Source organism: Pan paniscus, chromosome 16, assembly GCF_029289425.2.
Source record: "Pan paniscus chromosome 16, NHGRI_mPanPan1-v2.0_pri, whole genome shotgun sequence".
Taxonomy (NCBI): Eukaryota; Metazoa; Chordata; class Mammalia; order Primates; family Hominidae; genus Pan; species Pan paniscus.
The window spans coordinates 83236459-83246880 of NC_073265.2; positions in this window are offsets into that span (position 1 = coordinate 83236459).

A 10422-nucleotide genomic window follows, 5' to 3' on the forward strand; every position below is an offset into this window, starting at 1 on the left:
CATTAAAATGACAAATAGTGCAAATACTAGTAAAAAGAATACTGATGATAATGAGTGGTATTTTCATAATGCTAAAGGGATACATTCAAGAGGATATATAAATCTAATAGTATATATTTAATATCATTGTTTCCAATTACATAAAGAAAAAGTTGACAGAGAATTGATGAGGGTAGCCTCCATGGTCATACCTGGGGCTGTTCTGCAGGTAGGCTGAGTAAGCACCCTTGACTTTAGCAAATGCACTGAGTCTGAAAGTACAGGGACATAGCTGACACTGGAGATGGGATGTTGTCATTGCGTGCAAACCTGTTCAGTACAGGTAGAGCTAAAATCAGGAGTGGGCTAAAGAGATATGGAATAGGGCGAAAAGGCATTTGCTTGACTTACTAAAGAAAATATGAATGCATCTTCAATCAGAAGGAAAATAATACCATATGGAAACCTGGAGATGAAAAAAGAATAAAGAGCAAAAGAAAGAATAAATATACAATTATATCTTAATGAAGTATTGAGTTTATAAATCAAAGATAATATAATGTCTTGTTAGGGCTACAGTATATACACACAAAAATATAATATACTACACATACTGGGATAAGAAAAACGGGGTTCAAGTTTCTGGAATTATTAGGATGAAATTAAAATACTAATTTATACTAGACTATAATTAACCAAGAGTATTTTTTGAAATCTCCAGGTAGCTCTTTAAATAGTAGTAAAATAATGTTAAACAAATGAGTTATTAGAGAAGTAGAATAATAAAAACCACTCAGTCCAGAAGAGACAAAAAATGAGAGAAAGTAGTAATATAGAACAGGTAAGACAAATAATAAGAATAAAGTGGTAAATTTAAAATCAAGTGTATCAGTACTTTCCTTAAATGAAAATAGATGACCTATTTCAATTAGAATGCAATATTTTAGGTAGACTAAAACAGGATTATATGATTATTATAGGAGATACATTAAAATTAAGAATTCAGGAAGTAAAGAGAAAAATATTTTATGCAAAGCTTAATAATAAGAAAGCTGGTATAACAATGTTAATATCATACAATACAGGATTTAAGGTGAATATTTTTAAAGATCAAGTGATATTTCTTAATAATAAAATCTTAAATTTACCAGGGAGACCTAAATGCTCTAAATATGTATGTCTTAATGGCAAAGGTTCAAAATATTTTAAGCATAACTAAGATGATAAAAAATGATTTATAATCATGTTAAGAGATTTTTAACACAGTTCTCTCGGTAATTAACAGAAAAAGCACACAAAAAATTACTAAGCAAGAATATTTGGATAACATGATTATCAAATGGAATCTAATTTATACACATAAAATACTGCAACCAATGAACTGCAAAATACATAGTCTTTTCAAGAACAGAGACAATGCTCACCTATTAAAAAATTATTTTGAGCCACAAAACAAGTCTCAACAACCAAGAATTGAAATCTTTTAGAATATTTTATCTTACCACAGTGAAAATAAGCTAAAAATTAACAACAAAAAGAAAATAACTAATGTTTTTGGATTAAAAAATACACTTGAAATAACTTATGGACCAAAGTGGAAATTAGAAAATATTTTGAATGGAATACTATAAAAATGGTAGGATGCAGCCAAATGTTCATAGGGAAATACATAGCCTTTGCTGAAAATATTTTTAAAAGTCTAAAAATTAATTATCCAATCATCTGTCTCAAGATTGTAGAAAAAGAACTGCAAATTTAATTTTTTAAAATGTAGAAGCATGAAGATCATAAGACAAAATAATAAAATAGAAAACTAACATACATTAAAGAGAGTCAACAAAGTCAAACATTGGTGCATTAAGAAGACTAACACAATTAATAACTCTGTGACAAGAATGATCAAGAAAAAATAGATAAGGCACAAACAACCAATGTCAACAATAAAAAGGGAATATTTCTATTACAGATGTTGCAGACATTTAAAGTTCATTAGAAGAAAAACTCTATTAGATGACATAATTAACTATATTTTAATATATTTGAACATTTTGATTAAATGGGTACACGTTTTATTTAATTATTTATTTTTCTTTTTTGAGAAAAGGTCTCGCTGTCTTGTCTAGGCTGGTCTTGACCTCCTGGGCTCAAGTGATCCTCCTGCCTCAGCCTCCCAAAGTGCTGGGATTACAGGTGTGAGCCACTGCACCCAGCCTAAATGAATAAACATATAAAGGGAACATCTGCATTGTCTAATACCCATGGAGAAACTGAATCAGTAATTTCAAATTCTCCCACTGAGAAAATTACAAACCAGAGAGATTCACTGGAATATGTATCAAACGTTTATTTGGGAAATGGCTCCAATATAATAGAAAATATTCCAGAAAATAAGAAAAGGGAAAATATTTCCTACCCCATTTAATAAGGCCAACTTAAGCCTGATACCAAATCCTAACAAGAATACCATAATAAAATAAATATTCTAAAAAATTTTTTATTGTTATATTATTTTTATGTAGTTATGCATATTATTTATGCATAATTCTATATAGTTCATTTTCTCTCACAAACCAGTGCCCGAAAATTCGTAAAATATTAACAAAATGAATTCAGTAATATATAAAAGAATATTACTTGAAAACCAGGTTTAGTTAATTCTAGGAATGCAAGATTGCTTTAGTATTTGAAATCAATATACTTCACCACATTAACAAAAACAGGCAAATATTATATAATCATCTTGATATAGATAAATTCATTTGATAACATTCAATGTATAATTTATAATATATACTCTGATGAAGTAATAATGGAAAGGAACATATTTAATCTGTTAGAAGTTGTCTACAAAAAACTAAGAATCATCATTGTACATAATGTTGAAATGTTGAAAGCTTTCCCCTGAGACTGAGAGACAGGATGGCTCTTTTAGACATTTCAATTCATCATTGGACTCTAGTACCTAGTCAGCTCAATAATAGAAAACAAAACAAAAGTTATAAAGCTTGAAAATAAAAATTAAAACTGTTATTCACAGATGCGATGTATAGACAATCCAAAATAATCTAAATATAAAAATAATTACTAAGGGGATTTTCCGAGGTTGCTAGATACAGATTTGACATACAAGAACCAATTCTGTTTCGAAGTCATCAACAACAAATTAGAAATAAAACGTACTATTTCCATTTAGGATATAATGCATAGTAACATGAAAAATTTCAAATACATATAAACAATCTATCAAACATGCATAACTTTATATAGAAGATATAAAACATCATTAAGATAAAGAAAATCAAATAAATGGAAGAACATGCTGCTATATTAATGAAACTAAAGACTCAGTATTGTAAAGATATTATTTCTCCCTAACCCAGTCTAAAGATTTAATATAAACTGTATTGAAATCCCAACAGACTGATTTTTTTCGTATGAAACTTGGCAAGTTGACTTTAAAAGTTATATAGAACAAAAGTGCCAAGAATAGCAAAGATTCCACAAAATCTGAAGACTTACTTTACTGAACATCAGAAATCATTAGAAGCTATAGCAATTAAGACAATACGTTATAACTGTAAGGATAGACAAAAAGAACAACCAAACAGAATAGATTGGATTTTAGATGATAATAGATAGTTGTTGTTAATTTTCTCAAGTGTTTTTGTAGACGTTGGTGCTATCTTCCAATTATTTCTGGCTCTCTTCTTGGGCACATGTGGGTAGTATTTCACTTTCCTATCTATTAGGTGTGGCCCATATGACTTGCTTTGATCATTGAAGTGCAAACAAAAGTGATACATATTTCCGGAGCCATGCTTTAAGAATCAAGACCTGATTTGTCAATCCTGTTGAAGGAATAACTAGTACTTAGAAATGAGACACCACCATCACAGAAATCTAAAATTTGAGGTATTGGCACCGTGACTATTTGGCTGTTCACAAAAAAACAAAAACAAACAAACAAAACCCAACAACAACTGTATTTGAAGCTTGAAAGATGATGAGCTAGGCAATGGTGAAAGTTTGCTAAAATTGTTGCCCTTGATAACTTGAAGACAAATCACATAACAGAATTGTAGCTGTAGCAGAAGAGGTTGGGTGCTGTTGACTGCTTTTGAGTTATTATGAGAAGAGATGAGCTTAGAAAAAGTGGCCAGTATACAAACAAGAATAAAATGGAACAGAGATATTTCAGAGCTTTATGGGGCAGTAAGAAGTGAATTTTTAAGCTTCATATGGTAAAAGATAAGACATAGAGTCAAAAGTGGCCAATTAAAACTCAACCTTTTAACAAGAGACAAATCAGTGACTAAGGTTTAATAAGAGTAAAAATTCAATGAAGAGGTGGTGTGCACTTAACCTTCTATCTAGACAAAATGTCTCAGTAGTAAATGTGTGACTTCCTCATTAAAGTCTTGTAAATTTATGGTACTTTGCATTGGATGAGGGCAAGGACTGGTGGTGAAAAAAATAGAACGAACATTAAAATATGTATAAAGAAGAACTATGGGTGTGAATATTGTCACATGGAATTGACTAGAGTCAGAGTCAGTAGATTCAACACTAGTATTTCTATAAGTGAATTACATTCTTATGATGTGGACTAAGATGTTGGATTATTTGATATTGAAAACAGGCCTTGAATGCCTAGATCCTTTGATTAGAAAGCTGACTGAGGAAGATGCTTAACCCCTGGGAGGGCTGAGTTTCCAATGCCTACTTAGGATGTTGTTATGGAAGATAATAGAAAAGGGAAAATTTCTCAGAAGAGCCAAAGACCAAGGAAAGCAAGAGACTGGAGAGTCCCTCCCAGAGAGAAGAACGGGCAAATCCTAGGAACATCCACAACCCCTCACCAAGGCTCAACATAACAGGTGCTCAATCTGACAGCAGAGTTAGTTCTGCTGTGTGTCTCTCACTCTTCGCTTTCTGAGTAGGGTTGCTTATTGTGGTCATCCTGTCCTTAGCCTTCTGAGCCATGGGAATGTATATTATATATGGCAAATTCTTAAGAACATGAGCATTTGGATCAGATAAATGTGGATTAGAAATTGGGCTCATCCACTTATCTGTGTCATTTTGCACAAAGCAATTAAATTATCTGAAATCTGGTTTTCTCATCTGTACAATGTAACTTAAAAAATAACCTATTTCACAGAAGCAAATGAATATTGTACATAAAATCTTAAGCCCAGAGTCTGACATATAATCAGTGTTCCAAAAAAAAAGAGCAGGAGCTGCTATTTTAATTCTTAAATGATGCTATTCCCAGTTATATTTTCTTCTAGAAATGTATTATCCATCTTGCTTATTTTTGAATCCAGCAAAGTGATGGAGCTAAGCCGTCAGCTTATATTTTGGACCAAGAACCAGTTTCTTTCGACGAGGTTGGGTCAAGCCATAACGCATTCTAAGAAACACTAGAATTTCACATTCTGCAGAAAGGATCTATCAGAATTATGTTTTGGTTTGTTTTGGTTTGTTTTCCAAATGCTGGCATCATTCCTTACTCTGCTCCACTTGTGTATCTCTGCCTTAGTAGAAGAGTTGCAAACAGTTTTTAGGATGTCATGCTTTGCTGTTTTTATAAGTACAAGTAAACGTGCATAAAGTTGCCTGTGACATTAATCATTTATTTAATCCCAATATTGGTACTTTTTTTTCATGTTTCCCTGGGCTGCAAAAAGATAACCTAATCTAGCATAACATGCTGGCTAAGTGGGATGAAGAATAGGAGATTTAGAAAGCTGGAGGCCGGGCGCGGTGGCTCAGGCCTGTAATCCCAGCACTTTGGGAGGCCGAGGTGGGCAGATCATGAGGTCAGGAGATCGAGATCATCCTGGCTAACGCGGTGAAACCCCGTCTTTACTAAAAATACAAAAAATTAGCCGGGCGTGGTGGCGGGCGCCTGTAGTCCCAGCTACTCAGGAGGCTGAGGCAGGAGAATGGCGTGAACCCGGGAGGTGGAGCTTGCAGTGAGCCAAGATTGCGCCACTGCACTCCAGCCTGGGCGACAAAGCGAGACTCCGTCTCAAAAAACAGAAAAACAGAAAAAAAAAGCTGACTGCATGTGCTCTTCATTTACTGGCTTGAGGAAAATCTTGTGTGGGGGGAAGGGGCGTAAGTCAGTAAGGGTTGAGGAAAGGGCAAATGCTGGCCAAGGAAATGCAACATCTAATAGGAGTTTGGGCTCAATACCTTGGAAGCCATTGCCACCTCCTGATGATTTTGAAGTGAGATGAAAGAAATGGAAATGTGCAAGTCAAAATCCAGTGTATCATAAGCCTTAGGTTTTTGTACAATTTGCAGTACTTCCTTTCATTTTCCTCTATTATGGTGGAAAAGGTGAGAAAAATGAAGAAGCTAATTACATACGTTAAAAAGTTAAGAACTGAGAAAAGCTAATAGCAGGCTTCTGTCTTGAATCTTGTCAGTTTCTTCTGCTCTCCAAATTGGATGTGGTTACAAAGAAGTGGTTTGTCTTCAAGTCAGAACGTTCTACAGGTGAAAGGATACTTACATAATTAGTATGCTCTCTGCAGTAGCTAACTCAGAAAGAAAAAAAATGGGTTTAAAATTATGCCTTTGAGGCCCTGGCTTGGGTTTTTCATAATTGGATACAAATACAGGACCCTGGAAGGGAATTACTGAGAGATTTATTACAGGATTATCTAATCATAGATTTCAAATGGCAGACTTCTGTGAGTGCCAAGAAACCACAGGATTTTAAAGCATAGCTGTGGTTACAGAAGAATGAGCTACCACCTGAATGTCTATATCTGGTTATCAGAAGGCTGGGTTTGTTTATTTAGTCATTGATCCATCCACTCTTTTATTAGGACATCACAGAGCACCTGCTGTGTGTTAGACAGTGTTGTGGGTTGATAGTTAAAGAACCCTTGGTCCTTGAGAATGTGATCTCATTTAGAAATAGGGTCTTTGAAAATGTAATTGAGATGTAAGGCAAGGTGAGGTTGTACTGGTATAGGGTCGGCCCTTAATGCAATACAACTGGTGACCTGATAAGAAAAGGAGAAGCACTCTTGGACCAGACAACCAGAGAGGAAAACGTCATGTGAAGACACAGGCACAAAGAGGGAAGAACACCTTGCGAAAACATAGGCAGAGGTTGGAGTTATGCAGCTGGAAGTTAAGAAATGCCAAGGATTGGCCAGGCGTGGTGGCTCACGCCTGTAATCCCAGCAATTTGGGAGGCAGAAGCCGGTGGATCACCTGAGGTCAGGAGTTTGAGACCAGCCTGACGAACACAGTGAAATCCTGTCTCTACTAAAAATACAAAAATTAGCCGTGTGTGGTGGTGCATGCCTGTAATCCCAGCTACTCAGGAGGCTGAGGCAGAAGAATCACTTTAACCTGGGAGGCAGTGAGCCAAGATCATGCCATTGCACTCCAGCCTGGGCAACAGAGTGAGACTCTGTTGCAAAAAAAGAAAAAAAGAAAAGAAAAAAAAGGCTGGGTGTGGTGGCTCACGCCTGTAATCCCAGCACTTTGGGAGGCCGAGGCAGGCAGATCACGAGGTCAGGAGATCGAGACCATCTTGGCTAACAAGGTGAAACCCTGTCTCTACTAAAAATACAAAAAATTAGCCGGGTATGGTGGCAGGCGCCTGGAGTCCCAGCTACTCGGGAGGCTGAGGCAGGAGAATGGTGTGAACCCGGGAGGCAGAGGTTGCAGTGAGCCGAGATTGCGCCACTGCACTCCAGCCTAGAGTGAGACTCCATCTAAAAAAGAAAGAAAGAAATGCCAAGGATTGCCTGCAACGCCATAAAACAGAAAGAGCCATAGAAATATTCTTTCCCAAGACTTCAGAAATATGGTCCTGCTGACATCATGGTTTTAGACTTGAGACTTGAACTATGAGACAATAAATTTCTGTTGTTTCAAGCCATCCAGTTTGTGGTACGTTGTTTCAGCAGTCCTAGAAAACTAATAGAGACTGTATGCAGGGTGCTGGGTGTACTGAGATGACACATTTCCATCCCTGTTCTTCAATAGCTCCCAACCAAGTGGTCAGAGGCATAGATGTGAGGCAGAATTTACATATCTAAAGTAAGGCCGGGTGCGGTGGCTCACGCCTGTAATCCCAGCACTTTGGGAGGCCGAGGTGGGTGGATCATGAGGTCAGGAGATCGAGACCATCCTGGCTAACACGGTGAAACCCCGTCTCTACTAAAAAACACACAAAAAATGAGCTGGGCATGATGGCGAGCGCCTGTAGTCCCAGCTACTAGGGAGGCTGAGGCAGGAGAATGGCATGAACCTGGGAGGCGGAGCTTGCAGTGAGCCGAGTTCACACCACTACATTCCAGCCTGGGAGACAGAGTCACTCCGTCTCAAAAAAAAAAAAAAGAAAAAAAAATCTAAGAGTTTTATGGAGATATTAACTTGGTGTTAGGGAGCCCCAAAAGAGGGGCATACGAAAGCTTTTCAGAAGAGATGCTTTTTGCGTGCACTTCAAAGGATGGTTAAAAATTTGCCAGACAGATGACAGGATATTATGTAGTTGCTTCAGAAGTGAAAATTCTGTGCTGGAGAGAGATGATGGTCAAGAGAAAGCGATTAGAAAATAGTCCCTACTTTGCATGTGATAGCCTTGAGTAGCAATTAAAGTGAGTGTTTTCTCATCTTTGACAAAGACGTTAGCAAAGATGATGATGAAGATAATGATAATGATGATGAAGGTATCTTTTGCCATTTTACTCAAGCAGCTACTCTTAAATTGGACATTTTCTTCTTTAATTCTCTCAGCAAGTCTGCTTAGGAACTATTACCATCTGCATTATGCAAATGAGAAAACTAACTCTCAAAGAGTTTAACTCTCCTAAAGGCTCCACATCTAGTAAGCAGAAGCAATTTATGATACGCCCTTCACCTCTGTGGTGTGTGTCTTTTTAAAATCATAAGCTAAAAAAAAAAAAAAAAAAAATCACAGTCCCCTGAGGTTCTGCTCTTCTAGAGTTGATGGTAGATTTCACTTTGCACGTGAAATCATCTCAGCCTTTGAAATTAAGTTCTGCTGTGGGGGCCCTCTCCACAGTCACCTCTAGGACTGCATTTATTCATTTATATTTATTCCTTCAACATATGTGCCAGGCACTATGCTAGGTGCTGTGTGTCAGATGACACTGTATATCCTGTTTCTTTTACGACAGTAGGCCTTTGACAGATTTCTGTTTTCTCCTCTGGGGCAGACCAGTGCTGTCTTTGAATTCTGCTTTTTAAAATGCACTGGATGTCAACCAGATTTAACCAGATGGGCTTCTCCACCTAAAAGTTATCAGACAGCTGCATGAAATAAAGCACACTCATTGATCTGTGAATATGCTGGACGTTTCTTTTGTTTTCTAATTTGCTTAGCACTTACGTGGATATTGGTAACTTACATATGTCTTAGGGATTCAGATACCTTCCTGAGAATGTCTAGTCATACATAAGTCTGTAAAGTGTTTAATGACAACAACATCAACATCTCTTTAGCTCTTCCAGATTTCAAAAGGTTAAAATGTAATTGACACACAGTCCCAGCCAAGCAGAAGCTCAGGAGACACGATGATAAAATGTAGTGCAGACTGTGTGTGAGATCCTGGGAAAGAAAAGAATCTTCAGTAAAAAATGAAGGAAATCTGGAAAAAATATGGACTTTAGATAATTATAATATATACATATTGATTCATTTATTGTGACAAATGTACCACCCTAATGTAAATATAAAAGGACTCTGTGAAGGGCTCAGAGATGGGTCCTGTGAAATGGTAGAGGGAGAGTGTGGGGGAAAGTGCAGCATCGCTGGATGCTGGCCAAATGTAACCTTACAGATGAGAAATGGAGCTTGCATTTAGTAGATCTTCTCGGCAACCCTACCCACACACGTCTCTGGCTCTCCTGCATCGCCCTTGAAGCTTAAAGTCCAACAGTAATTTGCAATTTGTGCTCACTTAGGTTTGGACACTGGGGTGAGAGTGGGATTGGATATCAGATGGATAATAAGGGAAGCTGGGTGTAGGCTATGTGAGAACTCTGTATCCTCTTTGTAATTTTTCTATAAATGTAAAACTATTCTAAAATTAAGAAAAAAGTAAACATAATTGACATAATAGCTATTTACATTTTTCTCTGGGTGATTCACTCTCTGTCCCTTAATTTGAATTCTTGTTGACTTCTTCAGGCATTTTTCTGTGATTTAGGAGGAGCTGCGTGTGCTGGCTTCAGGCATTTTGGGTTGAAAAGCTGAATTCTTGTCCTGTGGTATCTCTGTCAAATGTGAGAAATTGATAGATAGGAACATATGAGGAAGAACCCTGCCCAGGACTCTCCCAAGAAAAGGTGAAAAGTATGTAAGATTCCTGCCAAGAAGCCTTGAGGAAAATTCCTCCCTGAACTGAAATTTATTGACCAAGGAAACTCAATCTCAATCTCAAT